Below are 22,500 nucleotides of genomic sequence, written 5' to 3'. Positions count from 1 at the left end.
CTAGCGTGCAGGAGGTCTTGGGAGGAACAAAGAGAACGAGTAGGTTGGTATTTAGAGAGTAGGCTAGTGATGTAGCTGGGAGGAGCTGGAAAGTGGATGGCTTTGTAAGTAGTTTTGAATTTAATTTGTTGGGTGAACGGAAGCCAGTAGAGCGATTGACAGATGGGAGTAGGAGACACAGGTCGATTGGTAAGGTGGATGAGTCTGGCAGCAGCATTTATGATGGATTGAAGGGGGGATAGACTATGTAGAGTTAAAGAGGAAGTAAACCCTGATGGTTGTTACTTCCTCTTTGTTTCCCTGCCAAGGTAAAGCATAATGGGCTACTATGCATCGCATCGCATCGCATCGCATAGTAGCCCATTATGTGTCACATACCTGACACAGGAGCCAGCGATGTCACCGCTGTCCCCACTTCCATGGAGCGTCCATCTTCTTTCCGGGTATCGCGGCTTCCGGCACTGTGATTGGCCGGAGCAGCGATGACGTCACTCCCGCGCAATGCACACGAGAGCCGCCATTAGCAGCGGCACGCTCAGTGCGCCTGCGCGCCGCTGTCTACTGCCTGTCTTTTTGCAAATATCTCCTAAACCGTGTAGGTTTAGGAGATATTTCTTGGACCTACAGGTAAGTCTTAATGTAGGTTTACCTGGAGGTCAAAGTGGTCTGAAAGGGTTTACAACCCCTTTAAGGCCAATGAGATTGGAGTTGCAGTAGTCAAGACAACCAGGGAGTGGATTAAGAGCTTTGCGGTGTCATTGGTTTAGAAAGGGGATGGTGTTTTGGAGATGTTGCGGAGGTTGAGGCGGCAAGATTTTGGACAGTGATTGGATGTGGGGCTTAAAGGGGTTGTAAAGGTTCGTTTTTTATTTTCTAAGTAGGTTCCTTTAAGCTAGTGCATTGTTGGTTCACTTACCTTTTCCTTCGATTTCCCTTATAAATGTTTTTTTTCTTTGTTTTCTTTGTCTGAATTTCTCACTTCCGGTTCCTCCTCAGTAAGCTGTTCTGGCTGACTAACCACCACTCGGATGATGGTGAGAAGTTTACTGAGGAGAAACAGGAAGTGAGAAGGAAAAGGTAAGTGAACCAACAATGCACTAGCTTAGAGGAACCTATGTAGAAAATAAAAAACAAACGTTTACAACCCCTTTAAAGGAGAGTTCAGAGCCCAGGGCTACACCTAGGACCTTGGCATACAGGGGGTGGGCTTATAGTTGTGCCACCTCATCTCCTGTATACAGAAGAAGAGAGGTGTCACATGAGCGGAATGTCACGCGACTGCGGAATTAGGTGAGTCGAAGGGGCATTTGGGTAGGCTCTTTATTTCTCGTGGTTAGTTAGTGGGGGTGCCGGGAGGTAGGTGATGGGGTAGCCTGGAGTTCAGCTTTAAATCTAGGACAGAAATTTACAGACCACAATAGATCTTTGGTTATTTCTTTTTTTTTTTTCCCCCTTCCCCTCGTCTTGACAGCCACTTCTAAAGCCTTCAATCATTCTCAGTACATATTTCCAGCTCCTCAATGGACATAATAGTGCAAATGGTGGAGAAATTGCAGGGTATGACAAGAGAATGTTTTTTTTTTAGCTACATTTTAGCATTTATACGGCAGCAATCACCATTACCTGCCTCTGTCCACCTCACAATTGACACCGTTTTTTTTTTCTCAGATGTTTCTCACACAGTTGCCATTGTTAAGGTTTCCTGAGATGAGATGTCAAAAAGTATGATAAATAACTTTGCCGTCTCCTTCTCTGCGGCATTAATAACAGTCTTTACTGATGTAAAATGTCCATCGGCAGTTGGCTCACACCCCGCTGTGGATGGGCTGCTTTACTTGAGTGGTATAAAGATATCCAAAGATAATTGTCACGTAACCTGATAGGAGAAGGATATGACAAGGGCGGCCTCCCTTGTATCTCCTGCCCAAGCACCGCTGGAGGTGAGACAGACAATGCCAGGGGATAGGAGGGACACGAGCGCCAGAAGATAATGATTTCAGAACCTTGGACTGGAGATGCCAACCAGGAAGATCTAGAACAGGGGGGTCTCTAAACTTTCTAAACAAAGGGCCAGATTACTGTCCTTCAGACTTGACGGGGGGGCAGAACTAGGGCCAGTGAGAGTAGAAAATGCCCTGGTGTAGGCAAAATATAGGTTTGCTTGTCAGTGGGAGTAAGAAATTCACATAGCACCTGAGGTCAGGGGAAGGAGGAATCGTGCCCTACCATTGGTATTGGTGGGAAGAATATTGCCACGTTTTGGTATCAGTGGTGGTAATAGTGTGATAATAGTGCCTATTCGTTGGTGTCAGTGGGAGGAAAAATGCCCCATCGTTGGTGTCAGTGAAAGGAAAAGTGTCTTGTATCAGTTGGAGGTATAGTGCTCCAAGGGCCGGATAAATGCAAGCAAAGGGCCGCATCTGGGCAGCAGGCCACAGTTTGGAGACTACACTAAATAGAAGAATATATGGGCAGAAGTGTCACTCAAGGGATCAGTAAAACCATGATGGAAACCAGCAGAAGTTAAGAGGAAACCCTGGTTGGGCCACAGGTTCAGCATGGAACAGATCAGAGATAGTAGTGGGGTCACAGAGCGAGCCATGGTCACCAATGAACAGGCAGCGATATGCTATATCACAAACCAAATTGGAGTAATGAATAAAACCGAGGTTAGGAACTAGTAAGCAGCAGCACAGAGCAGTTCCTAAAATCATGGTCAAGGGAGAGCCGGGTAAGTAACAGGAGGCATATTCAGGGTTCAAGTTAAAACCTAAAGGACTAGCCAGAGACCAGTCAGCTGGGATCAATACTGACTCTGGGCGTGCACATGCATTTTTCCCATTTGTGGGAACAGGTAGTGATGTTGGATGAGAAGACCTGACTCCAGAGCAGCATTCCTGTTCTTCCTAACGGAGTTAAGTAGGGTTTGAGGTCCAAAGGGTTTAAGTACGGTTGAGGTCCAAAGGAGTTCAGTTGGGTTGAGGTCCAAAGCAATTCAGTAGGGTTGAGGTCCAAAGCAGTTTAGTAGGGTTGAGGTCCAAAGCAATTCAGTAGGGTTGAGGTTCAAAGCAGTTCAGTAGGGTTGAGGTCCAAAACTGTTCAGTAGGATTGAGGTCCAAAGGTGTTTAGTAGGCTTGAGGTCCCAAGGAGTTCAGTACAATTGAGATCCAAAGGTGTTCAGTAGGGTTGAGGTCCAAAGGTGCTCAGTAAGGTTGAGGTCCAAAGGTGTTCAATAAGGTTGAGGTTCAAAGGAGTTTGGAAGGGTTGAGGTTCAAAGCTGTTCAGTAGGGTTTAGGTCCAAAGGTTTTCAACAGTCTTGAGGTCCAAAAGAGTTTAGTAGGGTTGAGGTTCAAAGGAGTTTGGAAGGGTTGAGGTCAAAAACTGTTCAGTAGGATTGAGGTCCAAAGGTGTTTAGTAGGCTTGAGGTCCCAAGGAGTTCAGTACAATTGAGATCCAAAGGTGTTCAGTAGGGTTGAGGTCCAAAGGTGTTCGGTAGGGTTTAGGTCCAAAGGTTTTCAACAGTCTTGATGTCCAAAAAAGTTTAGTAGGGTTGAGGTTCAAAGGCGTTTGGAAGGGTTGAGGTCCAAAGCTGTTCAGTAGGGTTGAGGTCCAAATGTGTTCGGTAGGGTTTAGGTCCAAAGGTTTTCAACAGTCTTGAGGTCCTAAAGAGTTTAGTAGGGTTGAGGTTCAAAGGAGTTTAGTAGGATAGAGGTCCAAAGAAATTACAGTGGTGTGAAAAAGTGTTTGCCCCCTTCCTCATTTCCTGTTCCTTTGCATGTTTGTCACACTTAAGTGTTTCGGAACATCAAACCAATTTAAACAATAGTCAAGGACAACACAAGTAAACACAAAATGCAATTTGTAAATGAAGGTGTTTATTATTAAAGGTGAAAAAAAATCCAAACCATCATGGCCCTGTGTGAAAAAGTGATTGCCCCCTAAACCTAATAACTGGTTGGGCCACCCTTAGCAGCAACAACTGCAACCAAGCGTTTGCGATAACGTGCAATGAGGCTTTTACAGCGTCCTGGAGGAATTTTGGCCCACTCATCTTTGCAGAATTGTCCTAATTCAGTTACATTAGAGGGTTTTCGAGCATGAACGGCCTTTTTAAGGTCATACCACAACATCTCAATAGGATTCAGGTCAGGACTTTGGCTAGGCCACTCCAAAGTCTTCATTTTGTTTTTCTTCAGCCATTCGGTGGTGGACTTGCTGGTGTGTTTAGGATCATTGTCCTGCTGCAGAACCCAAGTTGGTTTCAGCTTGAGTACACGAACAGATGGTCGGACATTCTCCTTCAGGATCTCTTGGTAGACAGCAGAATTCATAGTTCCTTTTATCACGGCAAGTCTTCCAGGTCCTGAAGCAGCAAAACAGCCCCAGACCATCACACTACCACCACCATATTTTACTGTTGGTATAATGTTCTTTTTATGAAATGCAGTGTTCCTTCTACGCCAGATATACTTGGACACACACCTTCCAAAGAGTTCCACTTTTATCTCATCGCTCCACAGAATGTTGTCCCAAAAGTCTTGGGGATCATCAAGATGTGTTGTGGAGAAATTGAGACGAGCTTTGATGTTCTTTTTGCTCAGCAGTGGTTTTCTCCTTAGAACTCTGGCATGCAGGCCATTTTTGCCCAGTCTTTTCCTGATGGTGGAGGCATGAACGCTGACCTTAACTGAGGCAAGTGAGGCCTGCAGTTCCTTGGACGTTGTTGTGGGGTCTTTTGTGACCTCTTGGATGAGTCGTCGCTGCGCTCTTGGGGTAATTTTGGGCGGCCGGCCACTCCTGGGAAGGTTCACCACTGTTCCATGTCTTCGCCATTTGTGGATAATGGCTCTCACTGTGGTTCGCTGGATTCCCAAAGCTTTGGAAATGGCTTTATAACCCTTTCCAGACTGATAGATCTCAATTACTTTCTTTCTCAATTGTTCCTGAATTTCTTTGGGTCTCGGCATGATGTGTAGCTTTTAAGGATCTTCTGGTGGACCTTACTGTGTCAAGCAGCTCCTATTTAAGTGATGCCTTGATTGTGAACAGGTGTGGCAATAATCAGGCCTGGGTGTGGCTAGAGAAATTGAACTCAGGTGTGGACAACCACAGTTATAGTATGTTTTAACAAGGGGGGCAATCACTTTTTCACACAGGGCCATGATGGTTTGGATTTTTTTTCACCTTTAATAATAAACACCTTCATTTACAAATTGCATTTTGTGTTTACTTGTGTTGTCCTTGACTATTGTTTAAATTGGTTTGATGTTCCGAAACACTTAAGTGTGACAAACATGCAAAGGAACAGGAAATGAGGAAGGGGGCAAACACTTTTTCACACCACTGTAAGTAAGGTTGAGGAAAAAAAAGAATTCAGTAGGGTTGAAGTCCAAAGGTGTTCAGTAGGGTTAAGCTTAGGACCCTGTGCAGGACACTCAAGTTCCTCCACACCAAACAGGTCAAACCATGACAACATTTTGGAGGGTGTCTGTGGGAATGTGTTGCCCATTTGTGAGGTCAGGTACTGGCGTTGGGTGAGAATATCTGACTCACGATTAGGGTTCCAATTCATCCTGAAGGTGTTCAGTAGGGTTGAGGTCAGGGCTCTGTGCAGGATACTCAAGTTCCTCCACACCATACTTACGGATCCTTTAAGACTGAAGACACCTGATAGAAACATCGCTAATGGGTTGACTGACCCTATAAAATGAAGGACACACAAGAGAAATATGACTTGTAACTGGATTAGACCCTTATTGTTGAAAGACATCTGAGATTTGAGTGCTAAAGATCGGTGAGAGGACACTTCTGTAGGGTTTAGCCATAGGAATAATAATACATTTTAATGTACTTTTAAAACAGACAAACCTGATTTACAGGCTGTCATAAAGTCAGTTCCTTAAATGACACATACATTTATAGTTCAAGCCTCTCGTAAATCGTAGAGAGGCCAGTAAAGGTTTTACAGCTCTCTCCTGCATTTTTCACCCTTGTAGCATAAAAACGGCCATTAAACCTTCATCTATAAATCACAGGATGACAGTCTGAGGATTGTCATTTTGTCTTATCATTTTTTTTTTTTTTTAGCACAATTCCATAAAAAAAAAAAAAATTGTATCTTAAAGAGAACGTATCTGGTTCTCACTAACCTGTGGGGTACATGGAGTGCTTTCATCTCCGCAATACTTTTTTTTTTGTTTAGGTCGGTATTTTTTGCTAGAAAATTACACAGAACCCCAAAACATTAATATATATATATATATATATATATATATATATATATATATATATATTTATTTTTTTATTTTTTTATTTTTTTTAGCAAAGACCCTGCAGAATAAAATGGCGGTTGTTAATTTTTTATTTTTTATGAAACACAGTATTTGCGAAGATTTTTTTCAAAGTCAATTTAAAAATTAAAAAAATACACTTTAATGTACATATTGTGTTTGGCAAGTGGATACGTTTTTTTTTTTTTTTTTGTTTTTTTTTAATTGTTTATTTATAACTGGAAAAGAGGACCAACCAGGCCACAACAAATATACAGATAACATAACCACCATACAGGTACAGTCCAGAACAATGCAATAAAAGAAAAAAATAAATCACAGAATAAAACGTCAACATGATACCTATATTTTAGGACCAGTAGCCATGGCTCAGCGGGGCCTCCCCCCGTTTTTTCAGAGGTGTAGAAAACAGTAAGAGCTTGTGTAAAGCCCTGGAGTGCTAAGGGAAGCCAGAGTGGAAAAAGAGTAGGAAAGGGGGAGAATAGGGGGGTACAGGAGAGAGGAGATTAGGGGAAGGGTGTGGGAAGAGGGGAGGGGGAGGGGGAACTCACGAACATGGGTGTCCTGTTTCCGCTCGGAGAAGGCAATGCATCCCTACGGTTTATCCTGCTACTAATAGCCTCATGATGGGGGGTCCTATGGGTTCTCTAAGAGCCTGCCCCTCTTGTGAGTATTTAAACATATTCCAGAGCTGCCATGTTTTGGAGTATAACTCCTGTCTATGTTGACTCGTCAGGATCAGGTCTTCCATCTTATTAAAGCGGGAGTCCGCCGGGACTCCGCGTTTTTTTTTTTTTTTTTTTAAAGTCAGCAGCTACAAATACTGCAGCTGCTGACTTTTAAAATAGTGACACTTACCTGTCCAGCGCGCCCGCGATGTCGGCACCCGAAGCCGATCTCTAGATCGTCACTCGGGTGCTGCCGCCGCCATCTTGGGTATGGGAATCAGGAAATGGAGCCTTTCGGCTTCATTTCCCGGTTCCCTACTGCGCATGCGCGAGCCGCGCTGCGCAATAAGGACGGTCCCCGCTGCCTCTGGGATCTGTGTGTTTCCCAGCAGGCAGCGGGGCACTTGCGGAAGGGGGCGGGCACTTGCGGAAAGGGGCGTAATCTACGCTCCTTTCCGCAGAGAGCTAGCCCGGAAGTGGGTGCAGTTACCTGGATTATCCAGGTAACTGCACCCCCCTGAAAGGTGCCAATTGTGGCGCCGGAGGGGGGGGAGGATTCCGATGAGCGGAAGGTCCATTTTAGGGTGGACCTCCGCTTTAATATCCTCCACTTTCCTAATCCAGATATCTAAAGTAGGCGGAAGCTGAGACTTCCAGAAAAGGGGGATACAAGCCTTTGCTGCATCTACCAAATGCCGAATCAAGGATTTTTTGTAGGAACGCGTGGGTATATTAGTTGCGTGCAGTAAGAAAAATGCCGGGTCATTGGGGATTATGTGATCAGTGAACTTCTGTGTGATCCGGCGCACCTCCCCCCAGAAATACTGCAGTCTGGAGCAGGACCAGAAGATATGTAACAGCGTACCTCTTTCCTCCCGGCAGCGCCAGCACACATCTGCCACCGCCGGGAAGAACTTGTTCAGGACCTCCGGGGGTTCTGTACCAGCGCGTGAGGAGTTTGTAGTTCGTCTCCTGTATCTTGGTACAGATAGACGATTTGTGTGTTAACGTGACAATTTTCTGTTTCTGATGATCAGTGAAATTGCAGTTCAAGTCCCTCTCCTATTTGGAAAGGCTAGGAAGTTGGTAATCTGCCGGTGGCTCAGTCAGTATCGCGTATGTCAGGGACAGGGTATGAGCCACCATCCCCGTCTCAGAACACAGTTCCTCCATAGGCGTGCAGGGTGGATTCCCGGCGCTCGGTGGCGTCAGGGTGTCTAGGAAATGGCGCAATTGAGCCGCTCTCAAGAAATCTAGGTGGTATTGGCCAGTCGGGTCAGTCAGTTCCGTAGTCGTTCTCCACCTACCCGCAATGCTAAAATGTGAGGCCGTGGAGATCCCCGATTCCCTCAGGGCACGGAATGCTATGTCACTCGCGCCCGGAGCGAAGCGGGGGCTATCCAAAATTGGGCGGGGTGGCGAATTTTGAGGGAACCCGGGGGCCTGGGATGCCAGCAGCCCACATATCTTAACAGTGGTGCCTATAAACGGATGGCGTTTAATGGCCAGCGGCACTTCATCGTAGCACCATGGAACAACCCGCAAAAGGATTTCGCTCTGGGCTTGCTCTATTTGCGTCCAAAGTTTGACCTGTTCATGTCGGCACCAATCAACGAGCCTGCCGAGGTGTATCGCCTTGTAATAGACATGAACATTCGGCATTGCCAGGCCCCCGTGTCGTTTTGGAAGCGATAGTATCTTTCTATGTAGTCTGGGTCTTTTCCCAGACCAAAGGAATGAGATAAATGCAGAGCGTATTTGTGTGATATAGAACATCGGAATCTGTATCGGGAGAGCTTGAAGTAGATAGAGAAATTTCAGGATCATCATCATTTTAAGAATGTTACAGCGGCCAAACCAAGAGAGTAGGCCTCTGTTCCATTGGTTCAGCAGGGCACGGATTTTGTGAAGTAGGGGCGGAAAGTTACGCTGGAAGAGCTGGCTTAGTTTTGAAGGGATATAGGTGCCCAGGTATTTCAGGGCCACAGCTGTCCATCTCAAATTAAAACGAGTTTGTAAATTCGCCAGCTGGGGCGCAGGTACACCTATGCCCATGGCCTCTGATTTGTTAAAATTTATACAGAGGTTGGAGAGATTGCCGTAAGTTTCGAATTCGCGCAGCAAATTAGGGAGTGAGATGGATGGGCTGGCCAACGTAAACATCAAATCATCCGCGTATGCAGAGACTTTGTATTGTGTTCCCGCAATTCCGATCCCGACAATGTCTGGGTTGTTCCTAATATGACAGAGGAACGGTTCCAGGGTCAGAGCAAACAGCAGGGGGGAGAGTGGTCCCATTGGTAATCGCAAATGAGTCCGATAGAATGTTCGTTCGTTCTGACTCTGGCTGTCGGGTTGGAGTACACCGCGGAGATCCAATGCAACATCCTGCCACCCAGCCCTATATACTCCAGTGTGGAAAACATAAATTGCCAGCTCACTCGGTCGAACGCTTTTTTAGCGTCCGTCCCAAGGAGCACACACGGAATGCGTTTATCGTTTGCCACATGAAGCAAGTTCAGGGCCTTAATAGTATTGTCCCGTGCTTCTCTGGTCGGAACAAAGCCGACTTGGTCCAGGTGAATTAGATATGGCAAATGTTGTTGGAGTCTAATGGCTACAATTTTTGTAAATGGCTTCAAGTCCGTATTCAGTAGGGAGATGGGACGGTAGCTCCCACACTGCGACGGATCTTTACCGTCTTTCGGTATTACAGATATCTGGGCCTGTACCGTGGAATCATGAAAGCGTGAGCCAATGCTCAGGACATTGAAGAGGTTGACCATATGGGTACCTAAAGAAGGGAAGAGGGTCTTATAATATGCGGTAGTGAGTCCGTCCAGGCCAGGTGCCTTACCCTTTTTGGTAGCGTCTAATGCCGCACTGAAGTTCCGGTAATGTGATTGGTACATCTAGTAATTCTGTAACTTCTGCCGGTAGGGTTGGCATTAGTGAGGCAGCTATATAGCTAGAGGTAACATTTGGGGAGGGCGGGGGCGTGTTTAGGTTATACATCGAGTCATAGAATGTTCTGAATTCCTGCGAGATTTTTTGGGGCAGGGAGATTTTCTGACCCCTTGCAGAGGTTAAATATGGTATATAGGAAGCTAACCTTTGGTCCTTTAGGGTCCGAGCTAGTATTTTCCCCTCATTTATCGCCCGATTCATACATTTTTTTCCGGCAGATTTGAATCATTGCCTTAGCCTTAAAATGAAGGAGGTCGGTGACCTGTCTGCGAGCGGTGTCAAGTTCCGCTGCTAATTGCGTAGTGGGTGCGTGTTTATGGCGCAATTCAAGAGTTTGCACTCTATGTAGCAACGTCTCCAATTGTGCCGTCCTTTGCTTGTGTATTCTAGAGCCATGTTTGATAAGAACTCCGCGGATCACGGCCTTATGCGCCTCCCATACCACCCCGGGGTCGCTTTCGGTGTTCGAGTTAACCTGAAAGTAGTAGCCGATTTCCCTAGTCACGTCCGCGAGGATCTCCGGGTCCTGAAGCAGACTGTCATTTAGTCACCAGGGCGGTCTCTGTGTTTTATGTATATCCGTTACGGCATATCTGAGGGTGATCGGGGCGTGGTCCGACCAAGTAATCGTCCCTATCGTGGTGTTTTTCACCGCATGTAAATGACTATGGGGAATTAAAAAGTAATCTATGCGCGAGTACGTCTGATGCGGACTGGAATAAAACGCATAGTCCCTCTCCCCGGGAAGAAGAAGACGCCATGTGTCGATAAGCTGTGCTGCATGCAAGGATCCCGAAATTCGTTTGCGCATCTCTCGGGAAGTAGAAGAGAGACCTGTAGAGGTATCCTCCGCAGGTGTAAGGGGTACATTCAGATCTCCACCCACAATAAGCTGACCTTCCGCGTACCGTGTGAGGTGTGCTAGTCTACCTTTTAGGAAGGTATCCTGACGGTCATTTGGGGCGTAGATGTTCGCCAAAGTCATCACTGCCTCGCCTACCTTCCCCTTCAAAAACAAAAACCGCCCCTCCTTATCAGATTGTATGTCTATGTACGTCCATGGTACTTTAGCCAATATCAAGATAGAAACACCTCTGGACTTAGCCTCAGTATACATGGAGTGGTAGACCATTGGATAGTATCTATTCTTGAGTAGTGGCAGGGAGTTAGCTCTAAAATGGGTCTCCTGCAGAAATACAATGTCCGCCTGCATACGTTTCATATCATGGAGTAACATTCGTCTCTTCTCCGGGATGTTTAGTCCCTTCGCGTTTAGTGAGACCACAATGAGTTCAGCCATGTTCGTGAGTTCGGGGGAGGGATAGGGTAGACCTAAACTAAAAAGGGGGGGAAAGTGTAGAAGGAAGAGGAGAATCAGCAAGTAGGCCGTTTAGCCGGCGCGAAAAAGAGTAGCGAGAAAAAGAATTAGGGCGCTGTAACAAGGGAGAACAGCGCCGAAGAGTGGCTAACGGTGCTAAATATAGCTAAAGCGCTCCCCAGTGGATCACCGGGAATCGAGCGCAGTCCTAAGTGGGGTAGTGATTGGACAGGGCCGAGGAGTGAGTCCCCCGATCCCACCCACCACCCCCGACAATCAGATATGTAATAGTGTTTCAGAGCCGCAATCGTAGCTAAGTGTCCATCGAACCTAAAACAGAACGTGCAACATTACAAAGGCTTCTAGGAGAGAACAACAATATTGATGAGGCAAATCGTATCTCAAACTAGAAAAGATTAGACCCTTAAGCAGTAAGAAAAACAAAAAAGTAAATAGGTCTAAGCAAATGTTGAGCATGCACTTTACCCCAAGCCCCAAACCCCGACAATGTATGCAAACAGTATTCCACCTCCTCCCACATGTCCTCACCGGAATGATATTCCCCCAGGCAACATGACGGCTCCCCAGCCCCTCAGGGGCTCTGTAGGTACTCCCAAAGATGATACTTCCCCCAGGTACCAATATACCTCCCCTCCACCCCTCCCCAAGGAACCAACAAGACCTGTTGTCCTTTCACCCCCAGTGTCCAGCGGCCAGTCAAAGTTGCAGTGGTTCAATCGTAGGGCTTGTAGCCGTACTATCTCATGCGGACAGGTTGTTTCCCCGATGCCCCAGGAAGACCCCAGATTCTTCGGGGTCGCCGCCACTCCCTCCACCCGTGTACCCGCATGGTGTCAAACAAAGCGGCCCGTAGGGGTGCAGCAGATAGAAGTGCCCCTCCGCCCCCTCAGCCAAACATTCCCCAGTGTCCAGAAGGTGCCAAAATTGTCCCCGTCTGCCGAGCATGTGCCTTCCCGGGTGGGGTGAAGTCAGAAAAACCTTGAAGGGGAAGAGCAATAAAAAGAAACAGAAGAAGGGGGGGGGGGTTCCCCGGGGCAGGGGAGGGGGGGAAACGTTCCCTCTTACACCTTCCCGGGTAGGAGTCATCCAGCCGGGGGGGGGGGAATGATTTAGCAGGTACTGGTGAGGAAACTAGTTTGGGGGATCAGAGTTAGGTCAGGGATCAGATGCTGTGTGTGAGAGATCTACTCACGGAGTTGTGGATCTTCCCTCGGGGCCAACCGCGGTCTCCTCCTGATTCGCTGAAGTCTAGGTTGTAGCGGGCCACGGTATGTAGAGAGCCCTGTTCTGCCCGCCGGGCGTGGGAGTATTTGAAGCCAGTCAGGAATGGGGATCTGGTCCACATCAAGGAACCGGAACAGGCCGGGCAGATCCGCCGGTGACTGCAGGGTGTATATGTTCCCTTCCTTCCGAAAGATGACGGCTAGGGGGTATCCCCAGCGGTAGGTACAGCCCTTCGCCTTTGCCAAGTCTAATACGGGTCGAAGCATGGCCCTGCGTCACAGCGTTGCCCTGGATAAATCAGGGAGGATGGTGACGGGCGCTCCATCCACATCCATCTGCCCTTGTTCCCACACCCTTCTGCGGGTAGCGAAGTAATTTGCAAAGCACGTCCCGCGGATGGTCCGGGTCAGCGTTTCTGGGTCCCAGGGTCCGATGTATCCGTTCAATTTCCACGACACCGGCAGGGTCTTCTAGCAGGTTGCGGAAGATCTCCAGCACAGCGGCCTCCATGGCTTCCCCTTCTAGAGATTCGGGTAGACCCCGGAGCCGCACGTTGTTCCTGCGACTCCGGTCTTCAACATCCTCCAGGTGGAGCTGGAGGGCGGTAGCGGTGTCTCGGTGGTGATCCCGGGCCCTCTCTAATTCTGACACCCGGTGTTCTAATGTAGAAAAAGAGGCTTCCCCCGCAGTCACCCTCTCTGTTAAAGCTGACACGTCCTCTCTCACCTCCTGAATATCCCTGCGGTGTGTTTCCTCCAAGCAGAGGATGAGGGCCTCGATGTCCGTTCTAGTGGGGAGGGCCTGTATCAAAGTCCTGAGGTCCTCCTCAGCTCGGTCAGGCTCCCGGGAGCTCCCCGGTGCCTCCATGGGCGCTGATGTGGGTGGCTGGACGTCTGAGGCTTGGTGTTGGGTCGCCGGGGTAACCCGGTTCGGACAGTGTTCAGTCCGCTGAGTCAGTTTTGCGGGGGCTCCGCTCGGCGTACCTCGTGGTGCCGCCGAGTCCGCGCATGCTGAGCGCCTCTGTGCTGGGGTAAAATATCGGTGAATCGCCCCGGAGGAAGCACTGGCTCGTTCTCCTTTAGCTGCGGCTCTTGTCCTGCAGCCCTTGGAAGGTTGCATGCCGGATTCAATGGCGGATTACCGTGGGAGGAAGGCCGGGGCCAGGAGCTCACAAAGAATGCAGCCTTACTCCGCCATGTCCAGGCCACGCCCCCCAAGTGTATACGTTTTAACATATCAAATTGCAGCCAAAGTTCTCCTGAAGAAGGGGTTCTTTTCCACGAAACATGTTGAGCCAAGATACGATATAAGATTTGGAACCCCCATAATTTACATTTGGACTGTTAATGGCAGAAATCACAATTGAGGTACATTGTCTTCCAACTTATAGGGTGCTATTTTGTTGTCTTTTATTTGATATGTATATTCTCAGGATTTTTTTTTAAAAACAGATAATTTAAGCTCATACTCATACAATAAAATTGAGGATTTTATTGTGTTTAAGTGTCTAAAATGTCCACGTTTGTTTTCTCAATTTCTGTATGTGTAAAAAACACACACGGGGGGGGGGGGGGGGGGCAAACTCCTTGTGCATTACCACTAAACAATATATTGAATCCCCAAAGACAAATGGATACTCACAAACGTATAACAAAATCGGGCATATAACATGCATACTTCAGCTATGGGTGGTGTCCCCATCAATGGACCATCTGATTGAAAAGCTAACGGATTTCAGGAGACAACCCCCCCTTTCTTCAGACCTATCAGCTTTGAAAAAGGGGGGTCTGTATCCCGAAACCCGTTAGCTTTCCATTCAGATGGTCCATTGACAGGGACACTGCCCAGGGCTGAAGTATCCATGTTATATTTACCGATCTGCGGAGGGCTGCACCTGGGGAAGCATTGGGCACCTAAACACCTATGAAAGGACCTTGTATTGAGTGCTGGAGTGTTTTTAAAGAATTAGTAATTCCTGTATGAGTGCCTCAGCTGTGTGCAGTGGACGTCTCTTCTTCAGCGCTGTGTGTAGTGACATCATAGTAGTGACATTATGAAAAACACAAGTAAAACTGAAAACCAAAGGAAATACAACCCTGACCCAAAGAGCTTGCAATCTACAAGGCAGGCAGACCTCCTCCCATCCTTCCACTGTGCTTTTCTGTTTGCTTTTCTTTTTCTCGTCCCTGCATGTCCATGTTTTGTCATTTTTATTAACCTCATCTTTGACAGAATTGGTGACTATGGCAGATTTCTTCCTGGGAATGTCTGCCGCTGGGCTGGAAACATTTCCCTCCTTTTCTGTTAATTCCGCTGAAATTTCCACTTAAGTCTGTCATCCTCGAAATCGTAAGACCGGGAGAAGGTTTTCGGAACGGGACGCCTAAAGCAAAATGACCTTTTCACTGAAATCACTGTGTATCCAAATAATGATCCCGTAGAAGTTTTATAGTCACATAGAATTTTATCTACCGCAGAAAAACCGAGAGAAAAAAAAAACATCTGATGTTTGTCTTTTATTATATTTATTATATCAGTTAATGCCGTAATCTACCGGAACGGAGCTGTGTCTATCTATCTATCTATCTATCTATCTATCTATCTATCTATCTATCTATCTATCTATCTATCTATCTATCGATCTATCTATCCACATCTTCCTTTCTTTCTTTCTTTCTTCCTTTCATCCTTTTTTTCTTTCTTTCTTTCTTTCTTTCTTTCTTTCTTTCTTTCTTTCTTTCTTTCTTTCCTTCTTTCCTTCTTTCTTTCCTTCTTTCTTTCCTTCTTCCTTTCTTTCTTTCTTCCTTTCTTTCTCCCTCTTATCTATCTAGGTACTATCTACCTAGATCCCCTACTTTCTCCTATCTGAGTATTCTCTAGATATTAACTCTTTCTTTTTTTCTCCTATCTATCTTTCTTCTCTTCCTTTATCCTCCTTATCTTTCTTTGCTTCTTCTTCCTGTATTTTTTTATTTCTTCCTTCATCCTCCCTTCCTTTCCTTCCATCTTCTTCCTTCCTATCTACCTTTTATCCGCCTTCATTTTTCTTCTTTCCTTGCTTTTCCTCCCTTCCATTCTCCTCTTTTCATTCTCTTCTTTCCTTCCTTTCTTTCTTCTGTTTCCTTCTAGTTTCATTTCCTTCTTTCCTTATTGTATCTTTCATTTTCTTTTTTTTTTTTTCTTTCTTTTTTTCTTTTTTTTTTTTACAAATCTATTTATAATCTGTTTCACATTTCCAGTTGATTGCTGTTTCCTGTGATTTAAAATGTTAACATAAGGATAATTTACAATGTTTTTTTCTTTTTGGGGGGGGGTGAGCAACAGGCTTCCACTTCATCAGGGCTTAAGTAGTTAAAAGAGCATAAATGGAGCAAAGGGAGCATGAAACCAAATGGTGAAAAATTTACTTTAACAGTCCATACTAGGATCCTATAGGTCAGCTAACACATTTGGGGCTTAAAAAAAACTATAAAGAGCTTAAATGGACTTAAGGGCCGGTTCACACAGCGAGGCGCGGCGAGGCGTCTCCGACTTGCCTCGCCGCGACCTGCGGGGACCTCAGCGGCGACTTGCAGAGGACTTCTGTATAGAAGTCAATGCAAGTCGCCCCCGAAGTCGCCCCCGAAGTAGTACAGGAACCTTTTTTCTGAGTCGGAGCGACTCGAGTCGCTCCTCTCAGAACGGTTCCATTGTACAGAATGGGGGTGACTTGCGGGAGCGAGGCGAGGCGAGCCGTGTCGCCTCGCATCGCCTCGCTGTGTGAACCGGCCCTTATGGGCAAAGCTACCAGGAAGATTTGTTACATTTTTATCATTTTTTTCCCACAAATAGAGCTTTCTTTTGCTGGTATTTAATCACAGCTCGGAGTTTTATTTTTTGCTAAACAAACAAAAAAAGATGCAAAAAAAAAAAAAAAAAAATCATGTTTAATAGTTTGTTATAAAATTTTGCAAACAGGTCATTTTTCTCCTTCATTGAAGTGCGCTGATGAGGCGGCACTGGTGGTCACTGATATTCTGCATTGGTGGGCACTGATATTCTGCATTGGTGGGCACTGATAGGCTGCACTGGTGGGCACTGATAGGCATAGTTAAGGCGGCACTAATAGGCACAGATAAGGCGGCACCGATGGGCAAAGATGGGCACAGATAAGATGGCACGGATGGGTGGCACAGATGGGTGGCACGGATGGGTGGCACTAAGGGGCACTGATAGGTACCACTGATAGATGGGACTGATGGGCACTGATAGGTGGCTCTGATAGGTGGCACTGCTGGGCACTGATGGGCGGCACTGCTGGGCACTGGTAGATGACACTGATGGGCACAGATATGTGGCACTGGGGTGCAGCACCTTTGTTGAGGCAGATTGTGGGCACTGCTGGGTGGCACTGTGGGCACTGCTGGGTGGCACTGTGGGCACTGCTGGGTGGCACTATGGGCACTGCTGGGTGGCACTGACAGGGGGGACACATTTTTTATTCATGTGGCACTGGCAGGGGGCAGGTGGGCACTGGCAGGGCTGGCCGTGATCGGGACTGATGTCCCGATCACGGCCGCCGGTGATCGGCTCTTTTTTTTTCTCCTCGCGCTGTCAGCGCGAGGAGGAATAATAGCCGATTACCGGCTCCATTGTATCACATGATCAGTTGTCATTGGCTGACAGCTGATCATGTGATAAGGGGTCGGGATCGACCCCTTGCTCGGATCGGTGATCAGGCGAGTCTCGTAGACTCGCCGATCACAGAGCGCGCCGCGCGCGCCCCTCAGGGGGCGCGCAGGCCGCTCGTTGCACGGGACGACGTCAATAGACGTCGTCCCGGCAAAGGAGATCCGCGCTGTAGCCGTCATTCGGCTATAGCGCGGGTCTCAAGTGGTTAAGCAGCCAAAGCAAGAAAAGAAGATATGTTTTGTCCAAAAAGTCCATTTCAGCTCTTCTGTTTGAACCCTAATGAAGGGGGAATGTGTTAACCTCAAAACGCATTTGAGTGTCTATGCCTTCCACAACTTATCCGGAGTGCAAAAAAAAAAAAAAAAAAGAATCTGAGGTTCCCAGTTAACCATTTTGTGGACCATGTGTAACCCTCGCACAAGACATCTGCGTGTGAAGACTGGATGCTGGGTCTTACCACCTTCCATATACAAAAATTTAACAAAAAGGTCTAGATGGCTGAACTCCATTGAAAACTATTTCTTTATTGTTATAATAAATCCATGCAGCAAGGATAAAACCATGGATGTGTTTTACACTGTTATAACAGGTGGTTATTCTTACCACCTCCCAGATTGGATACTGGGTCATACTTCCTTCTAGACTGGATGCTGGGTCTTACCACCCTCTAGACTGGATACTGGGTCTTACCACCCTCTAGACTGGATACTCGGTCATACTTACAACTAGACAGGATGCTGGGTCTTACCACCCTCTAGAAAGGATTACTGGGTCTTACCACCCTCTAGAAAGGATTACTGGGTCTTACCACCCTCTAGACTGGATACTGGGTCCTACTTCCCTCTAGACTGGATACTGGGTCCTACTTGCCTCTAGACTGGATGCTGAGTCTTACCACCCTCTACACTGGATACTGGGTCCTACTTCCCTTTAGACTGGATACTGGGTCCTACTTCCCTCTAGAAAGGATTACTGGGTCTTACCACCCTCTAGACTGGATACTGGGTCCTACTTCCCTCTAGACTGGATACTGGGTCCTACTTCCCTCTAGACTGGATACTGGGTCCTACTTGCCTCTAGACTGGATGCTGAGTCTTACCACCCTCTACACTGGATACTGGGTCCTACTTTCCTCTAGACTGGATAATGGGTCCTACTTCCCTCTAGACTGGATGCTGGATCTTACCACCCTCTAAGCTGGATGCTCGGTCATACTTATAACTAGACTGGATGCTGAGTCTTACCACCATGAAGACTGGATGCTGTGTCATATTACCCTCTAGACCAAATGCTTAGTCCTACCACCCTGCTAGACTGGATGCTGGGTCATACTTTCCTCTAGACTGGATGTTGGGTCTTACCACCTTGCTAGACTGGATGCTGGTTTACATGACCCTCTATATTGGATGATGGTTTAAATGACCCTCTATATTGGATGCTGGGTCTTACCACCCTGCTAGACTGGATGCTGGGTCATATTACTCTCTAAACTGGATGCAGGGTCATATTACCCTCTAGATTTGATGCTGGGTCATACTGCCCTCTAGACTGGATGCTGGGTGTTAGCACCATGCTAAATTGGATGCTGGGTCATATTACCTTCTAGTCTTGATACTAGGTATTACCACCCTATTAGACTGGATGCTGGGTCTTACCACCCTGCTAGTTTGGATGCTGGGTCTTACCACCCTGCTAGATTGGATGTTGGGTCTTACCACCCTATTAGACTGGATGCTGGGTCTTACCACTCTACTAGACTGGATGCTGGGTCATATTACCCTCCAGGCTGGATGCTGGGTCATATTGCCCTCTAGACTGGATCCTGGGTCCTACCACCCTGCAAGACTAAATGCTGACTCTTACCACCCTCTAAGCTGAATGCTAAGTTATACCACCCTCCCGACTGGATGCAGGGTCTTATTACCCTCTAGATCGGATACTGGGTCATACTGCCCTCTAGACTGGATGCTGGGTCTTACCACCATGCTAAACTGGATGCTGGGTCATATTACTCTCTAGTCTTGATGCTGGGCCTTACCACCCTGCCAGACTGGATGCTGGGTCATATTATCCTCTAGGCTGGATGCTGGGTCATATTACCCTCTAGGCTGGATGCTGGGTCTTGCCACCCTGTTAGACTTGATGCTGGATCATACCACCTTGCTAGACTGGTTGCTAGGTCATCAACTGCTAGACTGGATGCCGGGTCATACAGTCTTCTAAGCTGGATGCCGAGTCATACCACCCTCTAGCCTGGATGCAGGGTCTTACCACCATATAGGCTGGATGCTGGGTCATACTTCCTTTTAGATTGGATGCTGAATTGTACTGTCCTCTGGACTGGATGTTGGTTCATACTGCTCTCTAGACTGGATGCTGGGTCATACTGCCCTTCAGACGGGATGAGACTGGATGCTGGGTCATACCACCCTCTACATTGAATGCTGGGTGATACCAACCTGCTAGACTGGATGCTGGGTCACCTGCTGTACCATTATGATGGGTTCTCCTACAGCTTGCAAATGACACAACTATCCACTGCCAACAATGCAGTGTGGTACAACAACAAAAACACCTTGCTATTCATACTGTACATGTTGTGATTCTAACATGCCATATAGGAACTTTAGCCAGTCACAAACAAGCAATACACAGTGCTGCTTTTCTTTCTTGGGTGGAGGGGAGAGGGATTAGAACCCTTATGGGACGGTACTACTAGCTGGGGCTTCATTACAGAGCTTTCCCCTCACTTCCTGTCCTGGTGACTGCAGATAGCAAAAATGCCAGCATGTGGTCTTATATTCCCCACCCTATGCAGATCTACAAAAATGCTTTGGCCAGACATACACTTTAAGCATCTGTGTGGATGCTCTTCGGGCTCGTGTTGAGGGCATCAGTTCAAGACTTTTCAGAATTCATTGATAGGTGCCAATGACCTGCAGTTGATCTCATTCTGACCCCCTTCTGACTTGCAGTTGACCTCTTTGTGACCCTTATTTGCTCTGCAGTTTGCCTCCTTTTGACTTTAATTTGACCTGCAGTTCCTGCTGACCTGCGGTTGACCTCCCTCTGACTTGCAGGGGTTGGTCAGGCCACATTTACGATATTTTTTGCTGGCTGTGAATTGTGGAAATTGTGGAAATGGGAGTGGGTACCTGTCAGAAAAAGGTATCCGCTCCCCCCACCCCCCCTTAAAAAAGTAGTGAGAGAAGAGAAGGATGGGCAGAACTTCCGGTTTTGAGTAAAGCTCCACTTTACCATAGTACAGTACCGGTATCAACCAATCTATAACAGGTTTGACTCCCGTAGATTCAAATCAGGACTGTAGATACCGCCTCCTGCCAGCGGGGGGGGGGGGGGTGCCCACCCTGAAATCCTTGTTATAAACCCACCTAAGGGCTCGTTTGTACTAGCGTTTGGGGGGGGGGGGTTGCTTTTACTGCCCTCCCTGATTGCTACCCCCTTTAGTTGCAGAGGCAGCAGCCGGGGTGTACACATCCTAGAGCCGCCATGCTTTGCTTCATGTCGCCCGCAGTAGCAGTACCCACCAAACACAACCCATTCAAAAGGCAGTGGTTGCAGCGTACTAATTTGGGGTTTAGGGATTAAAACAGGAGACGATACAACAAATGCTCCATGTTCAGATCGCTGTTCAAAAAGCACCGCAAGTGTGAATGAGCCCCAAGTACGCCCCATGCTGTGCCCGTTAGCTCATCCAACGGGAATTTAGTAAAGCTGACCGTACACATTGCAGTCTGATTATACAATCTTCTTTTAGTTCTTTCAACAACTATCCCAGATAGCAAGCAATTGAGCTACGAGTTTGAAAACGACTTGCTAAGCTATTGCTAGACTTGCCGGGGCTCCACAAGTCTGCTGCACAATTGCAGCAAGTCCGCATTACATGACTCCAGATCAACTTTCTTTCTGCAAACTTTCTGCAAGTTCTGGTTCAGTTTATGTTGTGCATTAGTCATCCCACCACAGGGGGGCACTGTGGCTGACTTTTCATACTGTAGACTTGCAGAGCTCCTGCTGTAGACTCACCACTGCAACTTTGCTCTTGCTAGAGCCTTGCAAATTTGCTACAAATTGGAAAAGTGGCATCTAGAACTTGTGCTCCTAGTGCTCTGTGAGTGTACAACTTGCCAGGGAAAATGTGCAGCAAGTTAACAGACTTTACAATTCGACACTGCCACGAATTTGTGGCAAGTTATCCTCGCTATCTGGGATGCAGTGCAAAGTCCTGTGTGATTGGGTCAAAACGGAAAGGAATGTTTAAATACAGTGCCTTGTGAAAGTATTCGGCCCCCTTGAACTTTTCAACTTTTTGCCACATTTCAGGTCTTCAAACATAAAGATATAAAATGTTTATTTTTTGTGAAGAATCACCAACAAGTGGGACACAATTGTGAAGTGGAACGAAATCTATTGGATTTTTGGAACTTTTTTAACTAATAAAAAAATGAAAAGTGGGGCGTGCAAAATGATTGGGCCCCCTTGCGTTAATACTTTGTAGAGCCGCCTTTTGCTGCGATTACAGCTGCAAATCGCTTGGGGTGTCTCTATCAGTTTTGCACATCGAGAGACTGAAATTCTTGCCCATTCTTCCTTGCAAAACAGCTGGAGCTCAGTGAGGTTGGATGGAGAGCGTTTGTGAACAGCAGTTTTCAGCTCTTTCCACAGATTCTCGATTGGATTCAGGTCTGGACTTTGACTTGGCCATTCTAACACCTGGATACGTTTATTTGTGAACCATTCCTTTGTAGATTTTGCTGGATGTTTGGGATCATTGTCTTGTTGGAAGATAAATCTCCGTCCCAGTTTCAGGTCTTTTGCAGACTCCAACAGGTTTTCATCCAGAATGGTCCTGTATTTGGCTGCATCCATCTTCCCCTCAATTTTAACCATCTTCCCTGTCCCTGCTGAAGAAAAGCAGGCCCAAACCATGATGCTGCCACCACCATGTGTGACAGCGGGGATGGTGTGTTGAGGGTGATGAGCTGTGTTGCTTTTACGCCAAACATATCGTTTTGCATTGTGGGCAAAAAGTTGGATTTTGGTTTCATGTGACCAGAGCACCTTCTTCCACATGTTTGGTGTGTCTCCCAGGTGGCTTGTGGCAAACTTTAGACGAGACTTTTTATGGATATCTTTGAGAAATGGCTTTCTTCTTGCCACTCTTCCATAAAGGCCAGATTTGTGCAGTGTACGACTGATTGTTGTCCTATGGACAGACTCTCCCACCTCAGCTGTAGTCCTCTGCAGTTCATCCAGAGTGATCATGGGCCTCTTGGCTGCATCTCTGATCAGTCTTCTCCTTGTCTGAGCTGAAAGTTTA

General features: G+C 47.0%; 1 protein-coding gene across 1 annotated transcript in view; it reads left to right on the top strand.

Annotated features, from left to right (window-relative positions):
• Positions 1-22,500, top strand: part of ADGRB1 (adhesion G protein-coupled receptor B1) — an 819,205-nt gene that overhangs the window by 757,358 nt on the left and 39,347 nt on the right.

This window comes from Lithobates pipiens, unplaced genomic scaffold (genome assembly GCF_037356315.1).
Source record: "Lithobates pipiens isolate NorthernLeopardFrog02 unplaced genomic scaffold, aLitPip1_a1.2 Scaffold_19, whole genome shotgun sequence".
Lineage (NCBI taxonomy): Eukaryota > Metazoa > Chordata > Amphibia > Anura > Ranidae > Lithobates > Lithobates pipiens.
Note: the sequence above shows the minus strand (reverse complement) of the source record. Positions and strands in the feature narration are given on the sequence as shown.